Genomic DNA, 23,734 nt, shown 5'->3' on the forward strand with positions numbered 1-23,734 from the left:
ACAGATTATATAGCTCCTAGCTTATGGGTTGTTGTAACATTTAGTGAGGTAGTACACGTAAAGTGCTTAGAACAGATGAGCATGGGACAGGGTGAAGTTCAATAAATATTAGCTATTATCACAGAAAGGGCGAGCTTGGTTCCTGACATTTCGTGGGCACTCAGTAAATGGCAGCTACTGTTAATTAAATGGGTGGCCAGCTGAGGAGAACAGGACACCCATTAAAAACATCAGAAACGAGAGATATATCCTGAGCAGAAGTTGAACTCTGTAACTAAGGAAATATTCTGGTAGCAAAGCTGACATCTTGCCGCATCAAAATTATTAATACACATGCACCACATATTCCACAGTTGCGGGGAGAGCAGACACACAAACTTTGCACCCCGAAAGTAATAAAAAAATTGTGTCTGTTTCCGGTCCCCCAAACGAATGAAAGCATTAGCCTTTCCACATTAACAGAGACCCTTAGCAAATATAACTGTGTTCCTGATTTTTGCAATGTTGTTAGCTGAAGATATGTCACAACCTTTCTTCACATGATAATCAAGCAAGAATGCTGGTTTTTCCCCACCATGAACAGACTGACGCATACTTGGTGACCTTGATGATCTTGTGGTTTTGTTCTTTAACTATCTTTGTGTTTTGTATTTAGAAAGCCAGTTTTAGTGGAGCCTGACTCCCTTCTTTTGTTGCAAGTTAACTTTTTTTCTTTATTAAACTTATGTCTCTAAGTCTTCCACTGACAGTTATTAAGCCAGTGGTAGCCAGTTTATTATTCACCTTTTCCTGGTCTGAGGTTGCTGACCACAATGTCACTTATGGATGAAGCTTTTATTAAAGTGTTGTTGGCCAGGATTTGAGTGTTGGAAGGCGAATAGTGGGGAAAGGTAAGAAGATCCAAGTTGATACATCTGTCCCCAGATAATGGGTTATCTGGTGCACCTGTTAAGTAAAATGGAAGTGCTTACTGGTTAGATTGCAAGGAGCTACACAAAAGCTGTGTTAATTAAGACTAAACCCCACCTGAACTTCAAATCATGGGACATGATTTACTCTTCATAAATAAATTCAGAGTGGCTGTGCCAGTTTGCATTCCCACCAACAGTGCAAGACGTTCTCCTTTCTCCACATCCTCGTTAATACCTATTGTTTCTTATGTTGTTGATTTTAGCCATTCTGACAGGTGTGAGGTGATATCTCATCATAGTTTTGATTTCCCTAATGGTAAGTGATGTTGAGCATCATTTCATGTGTCTGTTGGCCATCTATATATCCTCTTTAGAAAAAGTCTATTTTTGTATGTATGTATACATCTTTTAGATTTTTGAAAAAATATATATTTATGTATTAATCATGTATTTATGTATTATATACTTATATATTATATAATGTGTATTGTATTATTACATATATTATATATAGATGCATATGTATGTATTATGTATACATTATATATTGTATATATGTATACTATGTATTATATATGCATATTATATATGTATATATGCATATTATATATGTATATACATATATGTGTATTGTACATATTATGTACTATATATATATATTCCATAAAAAGAATGAAATCTTATCATTTGCAATGACATAGAGCTACAGAGTGTAATGCTAAGCAAAATAAGTCAGTCAGAAAGACGAATACCATATGATTTCACTCATAGGTTGAATTTAAGAAACAAAACAAATGTGCAAAGGGCAAAAGAGCAAGGGACATAAATAAATTCAAATATTTACAAATAGAGATATATAGATTAACTGGATTACATACTAACATTTATATTGATTTAAAGTGGTACATAAGAATACCTTATTAAAATGTATTATAATATTGATGTGGTCTAATGTTGATATTAACAGAATATAACACATTAATTAAATATTAAGTATACTAATATATAAGTTTATATATTTACAAATATACTATAAAATATATTTTTATAATTTTTAACATAATCTGGGTCAACAAATTTCATTTGAGGCATTTCCACTTGTGATCTGGAGCAATCCTTAGGGGTTTTACTTTCATGGTTACATAGAATGATTTGGAATATGTATAGATATAATTTAAACACCAACTAGATACTTGGAAAGTGCTTGAGAGTATTTGAAAATAGTTTCCTCTCTTAGTAGATTAAATATTACCCATTACGTTTGTATGAGTTCATCCAGACTGCTATAACAGAATACTGTAGATTGACTTGCTTATAAACAACAGAAGTGTATTTCTCACCATTCTAGAAACTGGAAGCCAAGGATTACAGTAATAGAAGATTTGGGTCGGGTGAGAGTCCACTTCCTGGTCCACTGGACTTCTTTTCTCTGTGTCCTTACAAGGTGGAAGGGAAAACTCTGTACACTTCAGCCCCTTAGAAAGGCACTAATCCTATTCACAAGTACTCCACCCTCATGATCTAACCACCTCCCAAAGGCAGCACTTCCTAATACCATCATCTTGGGAATTAAGTCTCAACAATACAAACTGGCAGGAAATGGTGGGACGGGGCACAAATAACCTATAGGAGCATTATTTACTTTTCACCAACTCTAAGGAACTGGTTTCCATGCAAAATTGAAATTTAACCAAGGCCCTGGTTGGTTAAATTTGCCCTACAAATTTGCAAAGCAAAAACATTATTAGCTGACATTTATTAAGAGATTACTCTATGCCCCCCACTGTGCTAAGTGCTTTCTTATATTATGGCACTGAATTTTTACATTTCCCTATGAGATAGTATAACTGGGACTCCCTTCAATTTTTGTTGAGGATAGTACTTTGCCCAAGATGAAACAAATTATATAGAACTGAGTAGGTATTTGAGCCCAAATCTTTCAGACTCTTGAATCTGAGCTCTCATGGATGCTGCTATGCCATTTCTTGAGAGCTGTTTTACCCTATTCATCCCTTCACTCATCTAGTAAATGTATGGTCTTTGAACTCACACTGTGATGAGACGCTGTTCTAACTACTGAAGAGAATGAGACAGAAAAGCCACCCTCAGGAGCTTACATTTCTGGGCAGAGTTGATGGGAGATAGAAAAACATACAAATAACAAAATATATACTGTGTCACATGGTGGTGAGTGTCTGTGGAGAAAAAAAAGAAGCAGCCTAGATGGACAGGGCATCCTGAAGGGGAGGAGTAAGCAGACTTTTTTTTTTTTTTTTTTTTTTGCCAAAATACTCACCAAGATACAAGCCAATGGGATCCAACAGTACACTAAAAGGATTTATTCCTGGGATGCAAGGGTGGTTCAACATTTGCAAATTAATCAATGTGATAGATCTCATTAATAAAAGACAAGAAGTATAGGATCCTCTCAGTTGATGCAGAAAAAGCATTTGACAAAATACAACTTCCTTTCTTGATTAAAACTCTTCAAAGTGTAGGGATAGAGGGAACATACCTCAATATTATAAAAGCCATTCACAAAAACCCACAATGAGAATCATTCTCAATGGGGAAAAACTGAGGTTTTCCCCTAAGTGCAGGAACATGATAGACATGCCCACTCTTACCACCATTGTTCAACATAGTACTAGAAGTCCTACCCTCAGCAATCAAACAGCAAAAAGAATTAAAATGCATTCAAATTGTCAAAGAAGAAGTCAAGCTCTCACTCTTTGCAGATGACATGATACTTTATGTGGAAAACCCAAAAGACCACGCCCAAATTTCTAGCTCTTGTACAGCAATTCAGTGACATGGCAGGATACAAAATAAATGCACAGAAACCAGTTGCATTTCTTTTTTTTTTAAAGATTTTATTTATTTATTTGACAGAGAGAGAGATCACAAGTAGGCAAAGAGGCAGGCAGAGAGAAAGGGGGAAGCAGGCTCCCTGCTGAGCAGAGAACCCTATTCAGGGCTTGATCCCAGGACCCTGAGACCATGACCTGAGCCGAAGGCAGAGGCTCAACCCATTAAGCCACCCAGGTGCCCCAGCTGCATTTCTATACGCTAACAATGAGACTGAAGAAAAATAAATTAAAGAATCAATCCCATTTACAATTGTTCCCAAACCCATAAGATACCTAGGAATCTACACATCCAAAGCAATCCTTATCAAAATACCATTGACATTTTTCACAGAGCTGGAATAAACAATCCTAAAATTTTCATGAAACCAGAAAAGACCCCAAATAGACAGAGGAATGTTGAAAAAGAAAACCAAAGCATGGGGCATCATGATGCCTGACTTCAAGCTATATTACAAAGCTATAGTCATCAAGACAGCTTTGTATTGGCACAAAAACAGGCACATAAACCAATGGAATAGAATAGAGACCCCAGAAATGGACCCTCGACTCTATGGTCAACTAATCTTCGACAAAGTAGGAAAGAATATCCGGTGGAAAAAAGTCTCTTCAACAAATGGTGATGGGAAAATTGGACAGCCACATGCAGAAGAATGAAAGTGGATCATACTCTTACACCATACATAAAGATAAACTCAAAATGGATGAAAAACTTAAATGTGAGACAGGAATCCATCAAAATCTTAGAGGAGAACACATACAGCAAACTCTGTGACCTCAGTCCCAGCAACTTCATACAAGCCACCTCCCTAAAGGCAAGGAAAACAAAAGCAAAAATGGACTACTGGGACTTCATCAAGATAAAAAGCTTCTGCACAGCAAAGGAAACAGTCAATAAAACTAAAAGTCTACCTACAGAATGGGAGAAGATATTTGTAAATGACATGTCATATAAAGGGTTGGTATCCAAGATCTATAAAGAACTTATTAAACTCAACACCTAAAAACAAATAATCCAGTTAGGAAATGGGCAGAAGACATGAACAGCTAACTATTTTCAATTGGTTAAGCAGTCTTCCCTATTGAATGGACACCTGGGGGAGGCGAAGAAGGTTCTGAAGGGAGTTGAATTCAGACAGGGATAAAAGCAGGTGCAGATGCCCAAGGGTGGAGTCTTTGGGCTGTTCTAGGAGGACCATGGAGATCTCATGGCTAGATGTGAGTGGCATTAGGTCTCCAAATTCCACCCTTGGGCCAGCAGCATTGGCATTATCTGGGGAATAGTTAGAGAAGTGTAAATTCTCAGACTCCATTCCATACCTATAGAAATAGAAACTCTCTGGTGGAATTAGCAGTGTGTTATAAGTGTGTGTGTGTGGGGGGGTGGTAGTGTTAACACTTTATTTTGAAATAATTTAATATTTACAGAAGAAATGTAAAGTTAGTACAAAGATTTTTCTTATACTCAACTTCCCCTAATGTTAACACCTTATTTAACAAAGACTATTCATTGATACAACTCTACTAACACACAAACTTTATTTGGATTTCACTAGTGTTTGTAATCTGTGGTTTACCAAGCCCTCAAGGTGATGTCCACTAGAGTTTGAGGACCACTGATCTAAGGAGACAGTAAAGGAGAGGAGGTCATGGAAATTGAGGGGAGTCTAGACCTTGTAGGATGGCAACTGTAAGGCAACTGTAAGGCCTCTGGTTTTTCCTCTAGGTGAGATGGGAAGCCATGGGAGGGTTTTGAGCTCAAATGACACTTTCCTAATGTGGTCTAATATGATCACCCTATTTTAAAATTGGAAAGGCTCTTCCCTATTTCACCCTCAACCCTTGCAGTCTGGTCCCCCCTTCCTTTTGCTTCATCTCCTTACAGTCTTTGTTTCTTCCCCTTTGTTTATTAAACTTACGTTATCATTATCTGTCTTACCTGCTAGGGCTGAAATCTTTGTCTTATTCATCAATATATTCCCAGCACCTAGAACAGCTCCTGGCATTCAGTAAGGGCTCCACAGACATTTTGATGAATGAAGAAAAAATAAAACAGGGAAGGAGTGAACTGTTCTGACATTCATTCTGAATGAATAGGTACTGAGTAAAGAAAAGACCAGTAAAAGGTGGAGAGAGAAGGGCAGAATGGGCAGAGCAGAAGCAGGAAGACCAGTTAAGAAACTTCTCCAGTGATCCAGGGAAAAGAAGATGATGGGTTTTGTGTCTTACTTATGTTAGTTGAACAGACATTAACATTACAGCCATCTGAAAAATACACTGTTTAAGAAGAGTTCTGGGAGTAACTTTTGAAGATAAATCAACTTCATATTTTAAGAATAAAAAATAAACTCCTGATACTTGGTTATTTTAAAAGAATTTCCTGTGCACGTGCAAAATGCCCAGCTTTTATTCTCTACTAAGACATGCAGAGTCTATTATTATAGCCTTGATGTTTAACTTACCATCAAAGGGAGCAGGCCAAGATGGCCAGATCTCAAGTTCAGGAATGTTAAACACTATTCACAATATGCCTCAGACTTAAATGCTTTGTTTAATACTAAAGATCATGGTTCACAAAAGACATATAGTTTTCTTCCAGAAATAGGATGAGTATATGGGGGTGGGGGGTGGTCATTGAGACAACATCTCAAAGGTAGAATGCCATTCTAGAGGCAAAGAAACCACATGGGGTCTAAAGTCCTGAGCCTGACTTGTAAGCCTATCAGCTGTGGGAAGTTGGACAAGTTACTCAACTGCTGTGGGACTGAATGTATTCACCTAATTATCACTGATAATAGTGCCTGGCGCTTTGCATGCGGACAGGGTGGGGAAATTTCTGATTTTCATTTTAGCAAGGGAGGCTGCTATTGAGTTGCCAAATGCCTGTATTTCTAATTGAGAAGATAACAAGTCATTTTCCAGGAAATTGTTTTGTTCTTGGAAGACTCCTTCAAAGGCCCCTTTTGGTTATGTGGATGTAGGATGAGAAGAGTCCCATTGCTCTGGAGAAAGGGCTCAAGAGGACAGTTTCTTGGCTTAGTAAAGGCCACTCCTTCCAAGTTTCTTCCAATTTTGCATGAGGGCAAAAGAGACCCTTGGGAGAGGGCTGAAGAGTCTGACTCCTTCTCTTTGTAGGTTCCACCACTAGAACCTCTCTGATGGGCGGAGGTAGACTTGACTGAGGTCAGCTGGCAGGAGAGGATCTTCTCAGGGGCCGAAGGGGAAACAATACACATGTTTGTTATTATCATAGAGTAAACATCAATAATCACTAACATTCGAACTTTTATGGTTAACAAGGCATTGTCACATGTATTAACATCACCTTCATGAAAGCATGGTTTGGCCTGACTTCCCAGAATGAGGAAGCCATGTCCCCACTCCCAGTATACCTAAGAAAAATTTCTCTGGGATTCCATCCAAGAAATGCTCTAGCAGATAGCCAGCATCTGTGGATTCAGATACTTAAATAGCAGCTTCTCCCCCTTTCATCTTGCCCTTAAATTTTTTTTGAAATCCTTCTCTCCCCCTTTTTCATCACCAACCATTCATTCTCTCTGCCCAGTTATAATTCTTGAGTCCCATCAGTTCAACTTGTGTCTCACTTTTTCCCTAGCTTTTGGTGTCTTGGTCTACCTCCTGGCTTCTACTTTTATTTCTACTCTTTAGCTCTATGATTGCATATTTACATCCTTCCAGGTCCCTCTCTGCCAAGTCAACCTGGCCCTCAAAACCTTCCCTTGGTACACTGCCCCAAAAGTAGCTCCCCACACTTCCAGGGATGGAACCTGGGCAGCAAACTCCATCTGGCAGATGATGAACCTGCCCTGAACCATACAACCAACCCATCTGTGTCACCCCAATGTCACCCAGCTCTCAGAACCTCTCACACCTGTATCTTCACTCTTTTCCCCACACCAGTTCCCCTTCCACTTGTAAGAACATTAGTGACATCCCAACCATGCAATGCATTTATCAAAACACAGAGTGTTTCATTCAGTAGAATAGGGTTTCATCACTTTTTTTCCTGGGGTGACACCCTCCCCACCCCACAGTTATGGCTTGAGTGGTCCTTTTCAAGGTGATTAGTGAGCAGCAGTATTAAGGCCATTCATCCTGACCCAAATCAGAACTGTTGGACTAATGAATCATGGCTGCAAAAAGGCCAGTGGGTAGCCTGAGCAAAAAAAAAAAAAAAAAAAAAAAAAATAGCCTCAGGGGACCAGAATCTGCCAAACAGCTGACCAGTGAAATCTAAATTGGCAACAATGTCTAGTCCCCATTTCAAAGGGGAAATTAAAACCAGGCTTTCTCGGAGGGCAGGCCCTCATCAGAAGGGAGGTGATACCTGTAACCAAGGCAACTTGCAAACACCAACTTTTCCTTTCTCCTCTTCTCCCCAGTGGCCAACTTCCAAGCTGGACTCCTACACTCTTGTATCTCAGAGAGAGGTGTCAAGAGAGGATGAAGACATCTCATCGTTCCCTGAGAAAATTCAAAATGTTTAGGATGCTCCCACCAAAGAAAAGAAAATAAGATAAAGGAAAATCACTATAGTTGCTTATATAATAAATATAGAAACCATTTAAGTCTTCCCAGACTGAGGTCATGAAGACCCTTCTAGAAGGATTAGAAATTCAAAATAAAGTTATATTAAAGTAGTCAAGAATAGTATACATTTATGTAGACCACTGTAGTGTGTAGAGTCATTTTACGTACATTACTATCTTGTGAGGTGGATCTCAATGTGTCCACTTGCAGGGGGAGAAAATAAGGTCCAGGCAGTTTAAGTGACTTGTCCAAGGTCTGGCTTATGGCCCAGAGCTTCCAACAGTGTCAGTCTGCAGTGAATACTTCTTACATAAATGAACATAGCTTATGTCAGAACTGATCTTTGGTTGAAAGTTCAGTTTCACGCTGTCCTGCTCCATCCTAGCTGTACTGAATTCCTACTGGAGCTTTGTTCTTGTAACCAACAATTCAGTGAATCCTCAGTGAGGCCCTACTTTGTGACAGGTCCTGTGTAAAGTACTAAATCCAGCAGTGAAGGAGGCTCTGGTCCTCCCTGAGTTCACCCCCAAGTGGTAGGGGTAAGGGCAGGGGATAGACTGCAAGAAGAAAGAGGTAAACAAGATAACTTCAGATTGTGACAAATACTCTGAATAAAACAAACAGGGTGATGTGTTTGGGAGGAACTAAGCAAAGGTGTATGTGGGGATTATATATGGGGCACCTCTGAAGGATTGCCATTTTTTTTAAGATTTTATTTATTTATTTGACAGAGAGAGAGATCACAAGTAGGCAGAGAAGCAGGCAGAGAGAGAGAGGAAGAAGCAGGCTCCCTGCCAAGCAGAGAACCCAATGTGGGGCTTGATCTCAGGACCCTGGGATCATGACCTGAGCCAAAGGCAGAGGCTTTAGCCCACTAAGCCACCCAGGTGCCCCTGAGGGATTGCTATTGACCATCATGGCTCTACATATACATACAGCAACATTCTATTAACTGAACTTTTCTGATATCTGTGAGTTTCAATTTAAGTATATTTTCAGAGAGCTTAGATTACTAACCATTTGGGTAGACATTTTTAATAAATACTGTGTACTTCACTGCTCTATTAAGCTATCAAATGAGGTCTAGAGGGCTATCAGTTCTGCACTCAGTGGTCATACTGAATGATGATTTGCTTATTTCCTTCAGTCTGTTAACTTTCCTTTCTTTTTTTTTCCTTTTTCCTCTTTCTTCCTTTCTTTAGAGAGAGAATGTGCACAAGTGGGGGTAAGGAGGGGCAAAGGGAAAGAGAGAGAGAGGATCTTCAGCAGGCTTCATACCCAGGACAGAGCCCCATGTGGGGCTTGATCTCAAGACCTAAGATCATGACCTGAGCTGAAATCAAGAGTCAGACACAACCCACTGAGCCATCCAGGCACCCCATGTCAACTTTTGTTTCTCAGTGAAGTAGCTCAGTAGAGCCAGCTTCATATGTCTAATCAGTTTTGAGCTATGACCTAGAAGGAACTAACTGCTGATGCATTAAAGTCAATAGTCTTTGGTAAATCTATTTTCATCTTCTGAGAAGGGGACGGCAGACAAACACGAGAAGTAGCAGGAGTAAATCCTTTCTTTCTTGAGCAAATTACCCAAGAGCATACAATGAGTTAATAATAGAACTAAGACTATAACACAGCATCCACCAAGTTCAGTGCTCTTTCTAATCTAGACCACAGGAATCTGTTCAGCTTTGTGTGCATCCATAAAAAGAGCTGTCCTAAATGATCTTTTTTCTGGCTTTACAACTCCATGATGGAGGACTTTCAGTCCCAGTTAAGATGGAGTAACAGGAATTGATTCACCCTTGCCCACCCCCACCCCCGCCATCAGAAACAAACAATATCACAAGACAAAATATATCAAACAATGCTTTTCAAGACAATGGGCATTAAGCAATGAAGATTAGATAGAAAATAAACAAGGTGAGCCAATGGTTTTCTTAGCTTATTGTCTTAAAAGAACTTCCAGACTTTGGGGCAAGGAGGGGGAAACACAGGCAGTGCCCAGTGAATTTTCTGAGTTGAAGACACAGAGCTAAGAATCTAGGGAGGCCTAGGGGACCAAGATAGGGCAGAATCCTGAAGAGGAAAGAGAACTCCAGAGATCTGCAGAAGGTTCTCCTTAAGTATTGAGCAGATACCCGATCAAGATAGCTATGCAGAAAACTACATGAGGCCAGGAAAAGAACCACTCAAAAGAATTAGAAAGAACAGCATAATGCATTCTCCCAAAGCACGGAGGAGTGTCTATTCCCAGGAGTCCAACTGGAAAATCTCATAAGTCACAGGGAATTGGGTGGAGTGTTTAGAAGGGTCTTGCTTCAGGAAGAAGAGATAGCATAGTTAGCCCTAGACTAAATGTCACCCTGGTCCCACCAAATAAGCTTAAAAGGAACATCTGAAAGGGCAAGACTATTTTCAAGTAACTTAATTGTGTCCCAGAAAAAAGCTCAAGAATATTCATAAGAGCAGAAAAATATCCAGCAATCAAGAAGGTAAAAGTAACAATGTGTGGCATTCAATCAAAGATTAGCAGGCATGAACAGACAGGAAAGTCTGGTGCGTAATGAGAATGATCAACCAACTGATACAAACTTAGAAATGACATTGATCCTGGAGTTAGCAAATAAGTTCAAGTGTTCTAATATACATAAAACTGAAGACCTGAAGGAGGTTGAGTGAAGGGAAGTTAGGACAAAATTACATATATATTTAAAAAATAGCCCAAATGCTCTGAATTTGATGAAAAGTATAAGTCCACAGATCCAAGAAGTTCCATTAAATATAATATAAAAAAGAATAGATCAAGACACATCATAATAAAATTGCTCAAAACCAGTGAAATATAGAAAATATCAATATGATAAATTATGAAAAAATATGAATATGAAAAATGACCAGGGATAAAATATGAAGAGTGGCCAGGGTAAAAGGTATTTATATATTGAGGAACGAAGAAAAGATTTACTGGATTTATAGATTTATTTTTGGAAACAATAAAGTAATAAGTGAGAAAAAAGTAGAGCAACATACCTAAAACTTTAAAAGGTGTGTGTGTGGGGGGGGGAAACAAGTATCAGCCTAGAATCATTTCCCCACCACAAAAATCTTTCAAAAACAAAAATAAATACAATAAAATATTATTGGGCAATAAAGAGGGATCAAGTACAGAGTTGGTGAACCTTGAATACATGCTAAGTTTAAGAAACCTGCCGTATTTCTCAGTGAAGTAGCTTAGTAGAACCAGCTTCATATGTCTAATCAGTTTTGAGCTATGACCTAGAAGGAACTAACTGCTGATGCATTAAAGTCAATAGTCTTTGGTAAATCTATTTTCATCTTCTGAGAAAGTGATGGCAGACAAACAGGAGAAATAGCAGGAGTAAATCTTTCTTTCATGTATTCTATGATATATTTCTATGAAATGTACATAAAGGGCAAATCTATAGAGACAAAAAGTAGAAGAGTGGTTGCCAGGGGCTGAAAGGGTCAAGGGGAAGGTGGAATTGAGAGTGATGGCAAACGGGTACAGGCTATTTGAGGGTTGATGAAAATATGTTCTAAATTAAGTTGTAGTGATGGGTGCTGCATCACTCTTGTGACTACACTTACCACCAATGAATTACATGCCCTACATGAGTGAAGTGTGTGGTATGTGAATAATATCTCAATAAAAATGTTTTTTAAGGCAAAATAAAAACTTATGAAGATATATAAAAAGATGAAAGAATTCATCACCAACAGAGCTATATTCCAACAAATGTTAAAGGAAGTTCTTTCTCAGACAGAAGGAAAAGGATACCAGAGGTAAATATGGATGCCCACCAAGGAATGAAGTACATTGTTAACAGTTTCCCATGTCAGTAGTCTTCTACAGCTAAATACTTGTTCACAACACCATTCCCATCCCAAGGATCTACCATCATTCCTTAAACCTGATGAGAGGAGAAGTGCTGGGATTCAACACACAGTGAGGAATTGACCTTACATTGATTAAAGACACTTCTGCCACTGTAACAGGAAGAAAGGATATGTGCAGATAATAGTGTGTTACAAAGGAAATTTTTTCTTCTTTTTCTCTTGGATCATAAGGTAAGAGGAAGCATGGGATGGCAAAAATAGATAGATTAAATGTAGTCATACCTTCCTTTCTAGAGTCAAATTTAAAGAAAACACGTAATGGTTTATAAGGGTTTTTGTGGGTAAACGTAACCTGGAGACTTAGAATCAAGAATAAATGCAAAAGAAAAGTGTCCTGTTCAAGACTAAAGATAGAATGGGATTTGATGTAAGCAGTTATTTAGAAGAGTTCGAACAGGTAGAACATCTCATTGTATCCAGGTGTTCACATATCTTTAAGTGGAGGAGACTAGTGGGCACCACCTTAATCAAGTGATGGTTAGCATCACCAGTCATAAGACATAGAAATATCACAAACCCTGGAGAAAGGCACATTATTTCTTTGCTATTCTCACCAAAATGAATCGCTTCAATCTAATTATGGAAAACATCAGGCAATCAAATTGAGAGAGAGTCTTAAAAAAAAATCTGGAAGTACTTTTCATAAATGCCAAGGTCAAAAAGGACAAGGAAAATCTGAGAATCTGTCATAGGCTAGAGGAAATTAAGGAGACACAAAAACTAAATGCAGTATGGGATCCTGGATATAATTCTAAAAGAGAATTCTGGAAAACTTGGTCAAATTTCTATTAGATCTGTATTTTAAGTTAACAGTTTTGTTTCAATGCTAATTTCTTGGTTTTGATCATTGCACTATGGAAGTAATGTGTTTATTTTAGGAAAAGTTGAAGGAAGCATATACTGGACCTCTGTAATACTTCTGCAACTTTTGTATAACTAAAAAACAATTGCTATAGAAGAAGTTTTTAAAACTGTATTATTTATTAGGTAATCAGATGGTTAGCAAGCTCAATCATCCAGAATACACCTGGAGTCCTAAGATGAAATGAACAAGGCTCTGAACACAAGAAAATTGGCCATCACCAAGCCTATGTAATGATAATACAAGCTTCCAGGTTGTGGTGGGATCTAAACTAGATCATGGATATAACACACTTAAGATGGTCAAAGTAGGATTTCAGTAAGTTGTAGAGTATCATCCCTAATACAGGCAGCTCATGCCCAAAAGGTATCAAGGTCACAGCGCATTAAGAAGTAAAAACCTAGGTTTTCCACATTTCTTTTCTCTCCATCATTTTTTCCACAAATATTCAATGAGTACTTACGAACAATGTCACTCCACTCAGCCACCTTATGTGTGTTTGCAAGAAGTTTTAATTCCAGAATTTTTAAACCAAGATTCAGTAAACTGTTCCTGTAAAGGCCTGGAGAGTAAGTATTTTAGTTTTTTCAAGCTATGTGGTCTCTGTCTTAACTATTCCACTCTGCTGTCATATCACATGAGTAGATAACAATTGTATTCCAATAAAAATTCATTTAAAAAAAAAAAGATGGTGGACCAAAGTTGGCCCGTGGATTATAGTTTGCCAACCTCTGTCTTAAAAAAAACTCAAGAAATACATGAATATTTCTACCAGCCTAATACTGAAGAAGGTAAGCTCATCCAAGATTTCAAAATGAACTTCTCCAGAGTAAATTAAAACTAGAAAATAATTTAGTTCTCAAATTAGGTCATATATAATGGACATGTGATTTGGAATTTCATATTTTCAGTTGAACATTTGCTTTAGATGGGATCTTTTTTTTTTTACATACACAAATATTTATGATGACCCAAGCTTTAAACTGTTAAGCAAAATCATGCATGCAACCAGAAGTTAACCTCCAGGGGCCTCCCTGACCCTTGACCCTTTTTTTGGATTGCAGTCAGCATCTGTGACTGGTCTTTGTCCTTAGATATTACGCTTTAAATGCAGTTCAGCAAAGCCACAATTACAGATTCCAAATGAGCATTATCATCATTGCTTTTGAAAGGGGTTGTTTTAGAGAGTGTGGGATGGCCCCAGACGTTTGTGAGCTATATGGCTATCCCTAAAGTAGAAGAGCCAGGACAGTGAATTGTTGGCTCTCCAACTACTGTAATAGAGGTGGCAAGGAGGAAGGGGGCAAATGGGTGTCAGATTAGCCAACCTAGCTTGTCTATCACAACATATTCTATGTATGGACATATTCTTGCATTTCTATTTTTTCTGTTCTCCTATTTATGAATAATAAAAGCATTTCTTTTATTCTTAAAAAAGTAATTTTTACATTGGGGAGGGTATGTGCTATGGTGAGTGCTATGAAATGTGTAAGCCTGATGATTTCACAGATCTGTACCCCTGGGACAAATAATATATGTTAATAAAATTTTTAAAAAGTAATTTTTTAAAGTTTATTTTTATGATAACTTCAGTGTTATCAGAGTCATGATTTCTAACCCAATAAATATGTTGGTGTTTAAATAAATGTATTTAGTTTCTAATCGCCCTTCCAATATACCTTCGATAGCAGGAGCTGGCAAACAATGACATAGGCCGAATCAGCCTACCACCTGTTTTTGTAAATAAAGTTTTACTGGAACCCAGCCAAACTCATTCATTTATTATTATCTATGGCTGCTTTTGTGCCACTACAGCAGAGCTGAGGAGTTACAATAAAGATCATGAGACCTGCACATTTCAAATACTATCTGGCCCCCTACAGAAAAGATCTGCCAACCTTTGATTGATAGGAGAAGCTAGCTCATCGCGAAGAATTTCAGACTCCTCTTGAGTGTCTTCAAGACTGAATGGATTTTTTTTTTTTAAATGAAAACAATATTGCTATATGGTCCTGATGATACCAGCACTGCCAGCTACAGAGACTGATGTAGTCCCCATATTTACACTGGGCCACAGGTTTGTCTTTGTTTTAAATGAACTCTTTCTAGTTTCCCACTGAAAATCAGATATTATGTAAAAGTCACCCCCTAGCAGAGGAGAATCATTTAACACATTTCCAGTTCTTTGGTATTTGATTTTTCAAAATGCCAAGGAATGAACTCATTGGCTCATAGATCACCATCATAACTGAACCAATAATAAAGTCATCTTGCTTTTTATAGACTCTGCAAACAAAAACATTTTAAGAAAAAGTAAATCCCTTCTAAGTCAGGGAAAATAGGACATGTCCAAGGAAGCTACAGAAAGCTCCTCGAAAACTGATTCCATCTCCCCTGATAGCAGGATGCATCCACTCTCCTAACAAGGCCATAATTCATCCTGACAGCCTCTGGGGCTTAATTAATGGTCACCCTCTTCTAATGGAACAGTTAAGCTCTCCAATATAACTGTGGCTGATCTAAAGTTCTGGCTTTGGACAAAAATCCAACAAACTTGGATATGAATCTTCAGAATGCTGAGCTGCCTTTGTCAACCACACAAGGTAAAAGCCCATGAAAGACCCAGACGCTCCTTGGCCTTTTCCAGTGCCTCCTGCCTGCCCTACTTTCTGAGCTGCTGACCGCATGGCAGGCTTTGCAATGGGTCAGCAGTTGTGGCTGGCTTGGCCTGCCTGCTGCTAATTATATAAGCTATACTTACCTATAAAGGATGGGTGGTTTCTTATGAATCTGGCTACTATGATTATAAATTTAATTCCTAAAAGTAGCCCAAAATGTGGGTTCCTCTCTTTTTTTACTCTAGCCCCTACCCTCCACCCAAAACAATGCAAATACATGCACAACAACAACAAAAATGGATTGAAATGGGGAGCAAATCCATTTTCTCTTCTGTTTTCTACTTTGTGCTTGACGCGCAGTAGCTCATATCATGTCATCTGTCCACAAGCCCAGCTGACACCACGCCTATTCGGCTGATAAAAAAACTGGAAGTCAAGTGACTTATGCAAGATTCCAGAGAGAAGGGGCTAGGCCAGGCTTGAGGGTAAGGTCTGTCCCATTCCAAAGGCCATCCTGGAGCCATTAGATGTCAAACACAAGGAGAAAGACCCAGGCTATTTAAGGATGGACCCCAGAGCAAAAAGATGGTCTCTGATGGGAGACTGAACAGTGAAGAACTGCCTACCTTGACGCTTCTTGTTAGACAAGGAAACCAGTGCCTGAGCCTGAAACCACTTTTAGTTGGATGTTCTATTATTTGTGGCTGAACTCATTCCTGACTGGTATACCATGTCTGTGTAGGAGCAGTTTCTTCTGCTCGCATTGCTCTATACCTCACCCCTTCCTTAACAGCCCTGGCAAGTGTCTAGACAATTCCACACATCCTTAAGACATACCTTAAAAGTCACCTCATGCTTCAACTTTGCTTGAAGCCTCTCATGTGCAGTTAGGGTTCCCTGTCTTGTGTTCCTGCAGCACCTAGTATTTTGTCTGTCATATTGCATTTTTCACTGTGAGTTGCAAGGACTGATTTCTGACCTCTGATTTCTGATTTCATGCCTTCCCACAGACTCTAAACTCATTGAGATCATAAACCATCCTACATCCTTAATGTGGGGCACTGTGGTAGGTGCCCAATAAATGTGGAAGGAAAAAGACAGGCAGAGAACGAGGGAAAGAAGAAGAAGGAGTGAAGGAAGGGAGAGAGGGAGGAAAACAATTACCCTTTGAAACAGATGTGGCTAGTATTCATTTGGTGATTAAGAGTGTGGGCCCTGGAATCTGACTCTCCAGGTGTAGACATCTGCTCTACCACTTACCAGGGCTATGATTTTGGCAAGTTAATGTAATTTAAGTGATCATATAATTTAATATCCAAACTTTTAAGCATGAAAGATGATAGAAAGTTAAGCCCAGTGAGAAGCTGGGATAACATGTGTAAGTAGGGACAGTGCCAGGCAGTCTAGGACAAGTGGTCTCCTTCATTTAATCTCCTTAGCGCTCAATTTCTTCATCTATAAAATGATGATAATAATAACTGTTTCATAGGGTTGTTTTAAAGATTGAGTTAAATATAGTAGGCAAAGCTTTCAGAGCAATGTTTGGGACTTAGTAAGTACTGCATAAATGTTAGGTACCCTATTATTAAAGATGTGAAAACTGAGAATCAGAAACATTAAGTGACTTTCCCAAGAATGGTTAGCTGGTGAGTGACGTGTCAGCCCCAAGTCACCAGATTCCAAACTGACTGATCTTCCCAGGATACCTCAGCCATTTCTAAATGAATCCAGGCACTCTCTGTTTAGCCTGCAGCCAACACCAACTAGGCCAAGGATGGGGGATTGTCCTTGCCCTGCCTGCCAAGGCAAGGGGTGGAGGCAGGCAGGGACCATGGGAGGCTGCCCTTCCCATGTAGCACCTCCAAGGTTCCTTTTATCCCAGGCCAGATGTTCTTTGTCTCCCAAGAGATCAGCACAAGAAGAGGAATTTGTCATCAAATTCCCTGCCAGCCCAGGTTGCATTCCCCAATCCTCCTCTGCTTCCAACCCACTCCACCTCTCTGTCCACCATAACATCACTGCTGAAGCATTTGGCTTTGCTGCCGCAGGTTGCTGATAAAACACAACCTAAAAGCTTCTAGGTATCCAAAACAATTATACTGATCTGATGATATGTGTCTGGACCCTTCTTATTGGCTTTCATGTAATCAGAACTTACTTATTCATCCCCTCCCCTGGATCACAAACCCGTCAAGAACCAGGAAAGTATTAAGAGTCTCAATAAATGCTTAGCGATGATGGGGGCGGGTGTTTGTCCCTTGGGAGTTAAGAAAAGGAGCTTTGGATATTCAGAGTTGAATTTGCCTTTTGACTCCATCATTCAAGAGCTATGTAACCTGCAAAAACAACCTCTCTCAGCCTCAATTTTTAATCTAGAAATTATGGTGGTGGTAATAGTAACCGCCTTGCAGATTCATGATGAAGGACAGAATTGATGCCAACTGAGCCCTTAACCCATTGCCTGGTATATAGGAAGTGCTCCAATAAATTTCAGTTATTATTATTATCATCATTTTCACTGGACCACTGGAAGTTGTTATATCAAATTAACCCTCTATCTCTGTGCAGTCAATTCTGGCATGCCCATGCCCTGGGCCCAGACAGGCAGTTTTCTTGAATCCATAAGAAAGAGCCAAGAGCCCCAGAGCCTCAGGCTACGATGGCCTGAAGCTGGAGCAGATCAAAAATACCTAAAGAGGATTTAGGACCTATGGCTGGCCACCTCCAAAGCTTTGTAACTCAATCCTGCCTTCCCAATCAGCCCTGATTTATCCAGTTCTCTTGTTTTCAACAGCTTCACAATCATTTATAAAGCTACTCATCATTTGCCCAAAGAGCAACTCAATTTAGTCCTCAACACCTGGAGTGGACACTTTCAATGCTATGCCTAGATTCATTCGTATCTGTTTTATACTGGTTTTGTACATCTATCCTCAGTTTCTGTATGCTTTATTTCTAATTACTTTTATTTACAACTTTATTTTGTATTTTTAAATTACTGATGGTTTTGTTTTTTATTATGTTATGTTAGTTACCATACATTAGTTTTTTTTTTTTTTATTGATTTGACAGAGAGAGATCACAAGTAGACAGAGAGGCAGGCAGAGAGAGAGAGAGAGAGAGGGAAGCAGGCTCCGTGCCGAGCAGAGAGCCCGATGCGGGATTCGATCCCAGGACCCTGAGATCATGACCTGAGCCGAAGGCAGCAGCTTAACCCACTGAGCCACCCAGGTGCCCCACCATACATTAGTTTTTGATGTAGTGTCCCATGATTCACTGTTTACATATAACACCAAGTGCTCATTGCAATACGTGCCTTCCTTAATACCCATCACCAGGCTAATCCATCCCCACCCCCCACTTTCCCCTGAAACTCTATTTGTTTCCCAGAGTCCATAGTCTCTCATGGTTTGTCTCCTCCTCTGATTGTCCCCCTCGCCTTCATTTTTCCTTTCCTTCTCCTGATGTCCTCCATGCTATTCCTTATGTTCCACATATAAGTGAAATCAAATGATAATTGTCTTTCTCTGCCTGACTTATTTCCCTTAGCATAATCCCCTTCACTTTCATCCATGTTGATGAATATGGTGGGTATTCATCCTTTCTGATGGTTGAGTAATAGTCCGTTTTACATATGGACATCTTCTTTATCCATTCGTCTGCTGAAGGGCTTCTTGGCTCCTTCCATGGTTTGGCTATTGTGTACTTTAGAGAAACAGTCCTGAGCCAGTGAGCCAAATTGCCTGAATGTGCAGAGAGCCAAAAGCTCTCAAGTCATCCTAGAGTCAATGGTCACTGGTTGAAGAAGGAAAGCAAAGCTCCCTGGCCTCGAGGCAGGAGGAACGCTCAAGATGTAATTTATACTCCAGAGCCCCCCGCAGGAGCAGGCTAGCCTGGAACTCTGCCTGAAATTGTACCCTTGATCAACTGCCTCTTCTCCAACCTGCTTTCATTGTTCCTTTTCTAGTTTCTCCTGGGAGTATATCCTTAATAAGTTACTTGTGCACAAATTGCTGTCTCTCATCTGCTTCTGGGGAAACTGTCCTGAGACAACCAGATGAAGGTTACCTCTTGAGACTGTTCATCTTTCAGCAGCCTAGCACACTGACCATCCCTGCCCCGGCAGTCCCATAAAAGCAGCCATCCTGGACCACCTCTTATCTTATTGACTTGCTCAAGCTCCACCCTGTTCTCTTCTGATCCTCGATCTGTGGATCTTTCTTTTCTTTGTGGTTAGAAAAAGAATGATGGTCACATGCTAAACAATCAAAAAAGTCAGAATCCAAGCCAGATCTGTCTGATTTCACATTCATGCTCTTAGCCACTAGGATAACTACTGCTTAAGTCTTGTCTTGGTGGCTCATCTCTGGGATCCTGATTTGAGAATATCTTCCAAAGACTCTTAATTTGGAATCATCCCATGAAACCTCCCCAGCTCAAATTCTTTTAAGTCTTTCTATTTCTATTCTGATTCTTTAGAACACATGCCTGACACTGACCCTGTCTCACCCAATGTCTGAAAATGGCAGACATGATATCTTTGAGCTTCATTCATTCATGCACACAGTCTAGAAAATATTTATGGAATGAACGGTCTGTATCAGGCTCTATTTGAAACACTAGGAATGCATGATTATTGGATTAGAGAAGGAAGAGATGGATTTTAAAGATTCTTACTCTCTTTCTGGTTTTAATTTAAATTTTACTATAATTAATTTAAATTTTAATTTAATTAATTTTAATGCCTTTTCCCAAATTCCACCAAGAGTTAAAAATGATATGACATAAAAATAATGGGCTTTGGGGGTGGGAGGTAGAACCTGAGTTTAAAAATATTCTAAGCAAAATACTGGTTGTGTGATATTGGCTGGATTCATGCAATGGTTCGACACTACAGTGGTTCTCAACCTGGATGCATCCAGAATTTATTTGGCTATATCTGCAGACATTTTTTTTTTTGGTTGTCATAGCTGGGGGATGGACAAAGGTCAGAGGTACAATGAAACATCCTGCAATGCACAGGACAGTCCCCCACAGCAGAAAAGTATTTGGCCCAAAGTATCAGTAGTGCAGAGGTTGAGAAACTCTGCTTTATAATAGTTCCAAACCCACAAGGCTGATGTAGAAACAAATGAACAACTTGCTCCCACTAAGTACGAATGCCCCCCTCTTTCCTTCCTCCTTCTGTAGCACAGAATACTAACATATCCTCAGATCTGGGAGTTTGCTGGGAAACATGAGGTCTGGCCTAACTTTCTACCTCCCTCACTCCCACCTCAGCCCAAGGGAATTGGCCTAAATTCACAAAACAACTTTCTTCACTTCAAAGGAGATATTCTGTTCTCTTTGCAGTGACAGAGATTAAATAGGTGCTTATCATTCTAGCATATGTTGGGAGGCTCAGGCTTTTTTCCTTGTTCTAAAGAGATGGAAGCCACAAAAAGATCATATAGCAGGCATAATGGCAACCAGATTTCATCCTGTGCTTTACTGGAAAAGCCAAACTGTAGGCACTTGCCTGCATGAAAATGTCCAAGGGATTGAACCCAGGTATGCTGGACCAAGGGTCTCTGGGACCAATTCTGCTTTACTCTTTCCTAAAGCTATGACATTCTTAGCAAATTACACTTCCTGTTGCATAATTAATTACAACTTGCCCAGACTAGGAAACATGGGCATGGAATCACCCATTCTTGATTAGAGTCTCTGCTGTGTCTACTTGCTAACTGTCTGATACGGTAGCTACTAGCCACAGATGGCTGTTTAAATGTTAGTTAAAATGTTTAAAAAATTAAAAATTCAGTTCCTCCATCATACTAACCACATCTCAGGTGCTCAATACCCCTGTGGCTAGTAATTACCATATGAAACAATGTAATTATAGAATATTCCAGAAAGTTGGGCAGCACTGCACAAAGGATGTTGGAAGAAACAGTTTCTTTGAGACCTCGTTTCTTCAATAGCAAAATGGGGACGTATTTCTTGTCCTGTTCCTTTTCCAGAACTATTAAGAAGGTAAACTGATGAAGTATGCATCCTCTACAAAAGGTAAAACATTACACAAGTGTAAGGACTGTGATAAGAGCCAAATTATTTCCTTTACCAAAAATGGTTCAGTTTTGCTTTATTGCCAAGAAACCAGAATGTGTCTGTCCAGGCATTTTACTTATTTTCTATTTGGGGGGAAGAGGAGAAGGGCAGAGAGAGAGAGAGAGAATCTTAAGCAGGCTCCACACCCAACACAGAACCCAATGTGGGGCTCAAACTCACAACCCTGAGATTATGACCTGAGCCAAAATCAAAAGTTGGACACTGAACTGACTGAGCCACCCCGGCACCCCCAGACCTTTTACTTCTAAAGTAATAAATCATCACTCAGGGTGACTAACTTTAAGGTGGGGGAAGTTTTATAGGTATATTCCCCCCTCCTTCATAACTAAAGTCTCTGCTTATATACAACAAATCCATTGGTCCTTTAAAGAGTATTGCAGGTCACAAATTTTCCCTTTGTCTATTTAGGAAGTTCTCATTATTGTTTTTTTTTTTTCCCCACTCTTCCTTCTAAAAACTCATCCCAGTTTCTCCATCCCTAATGGGACATTCAAGTAAATTCAGTTTCTGGGCATGAGGGAGTCTGAATTTTTCTTATTTGGAATCAACAAAGCCTTCCAAATCAAACAGGAGGAATAATTCCCATTAAGCCCTGAGTAGTCTTTGGTGTTTGCTCTGCTGTCCTCTTGAAAATTTTCCACCAAAAGAGCAATTCTCTGTTTTTATTAGGCCTGTCCTGATCTGTTGTAAGTTGTAATTTGATGAAAGCATTATAAGGCAAGAGAATGCATATCAAGTAATTGGCTAAATTACGAGGGTTCAGAGGATGCCAGTGGGGTAGCTCAGGCAATCTAGAAGGTGCCATAAGAGTCTGGAAGCTTGGGCTACTCCCAGGCCTATCAGAGTTCCTTGTGATTTTCTAATGGTAGTAATAAGCTTTGGCATTTGACTGGCACTCTTCATGCTCCTCAGGGTGAATACATTTTATCAACATCCACTATTTAGCCATACCATCAATTACTCCTTATGAAAGGAAACACCACAGATCTGAAAAATGGAGTCCCAGGACCAGGCAGACCTAGAGGAAAACTTAGGTGTAGTTTTGACACTCTCTGCATATAAGGACTATTCCAGCAAAAAAAGCAGATAAAAATTCTGCCCCTATGGAGGCTATATTCTAGTCAGGAGAGAAAAAGCAGTAACAAAAGAACAAATAAATACATGAAATGAGAAAAATACAAAGGGAAGGGAATGTTAAAGATGGAAGTAGGAGTTGAAATTTCACACAGAATCCTCAGGAAAGGCCTCACAAAGTGCCATTTCAGCAGGAACCTGAAAGAAATGAGTATGCAAGCCCTAGGAATATGAGTAGGTAGCAATCCTCTGCCTGAGGCAAGTACAAAGGCCCTGGGGTAGAGGTATACCTGGTCCCTTTGAGAAAGAGTGGCATATTAGAGGAGTTGAAGCATTGTGAATGGCGGACGGTGGACATGGATAGTTGGGAAGAGGTCACAGAAGTGGTACGAGGCCAGATAATACATTATCCTTCCAGATTCTACCCTATAAGACATGGGAACTCTATGGAGAATTTTGCGCAGAGAAGTGAAACCATCTGACTTAAGTTACTAAAGAGTCTTTCTGGATACTGTTGAGAATAAACCAGATGGGGAGAGGTAATGCAAGGATGAAAGCATTTCCTGGTCAACCTACCTCACAGAGTTTTCTCTGACCCCTATTGTCCGTCAGCAGTTCATCACCCTTGTCTCCAGGACCCACAAACATTCATACCAAATCAGTGCTCTCCCTACCAGAGTGATCTCATAAACTGCAATGAATTGTCCCATCAGATTCATTCTTCACATCCAATTCTAATCACAGCCTGACAAAATCAGAGCTTATCATTGCTGGAAGGACCCAGGACAATTTCTTGGCTCGACTGTTCATGTTTCAAAATTA

Source organism: Lontra canadensis, unplaced genomic scaffold (assembly GCF_010015895.1).
Source record: "Lontra canadensis isolate GAN:19392208 unplaced genomic scaffold, GSC_riverotter_1.0 scaffold93, whole genome shotgun sequence".
Taxonomy (NCBI): domain Eukaryota; kingdom Metazoa; phylum Chordata; class Mammalia; order Carnivora; family Mustelidae; genus Lontra; species Lontra canadensis.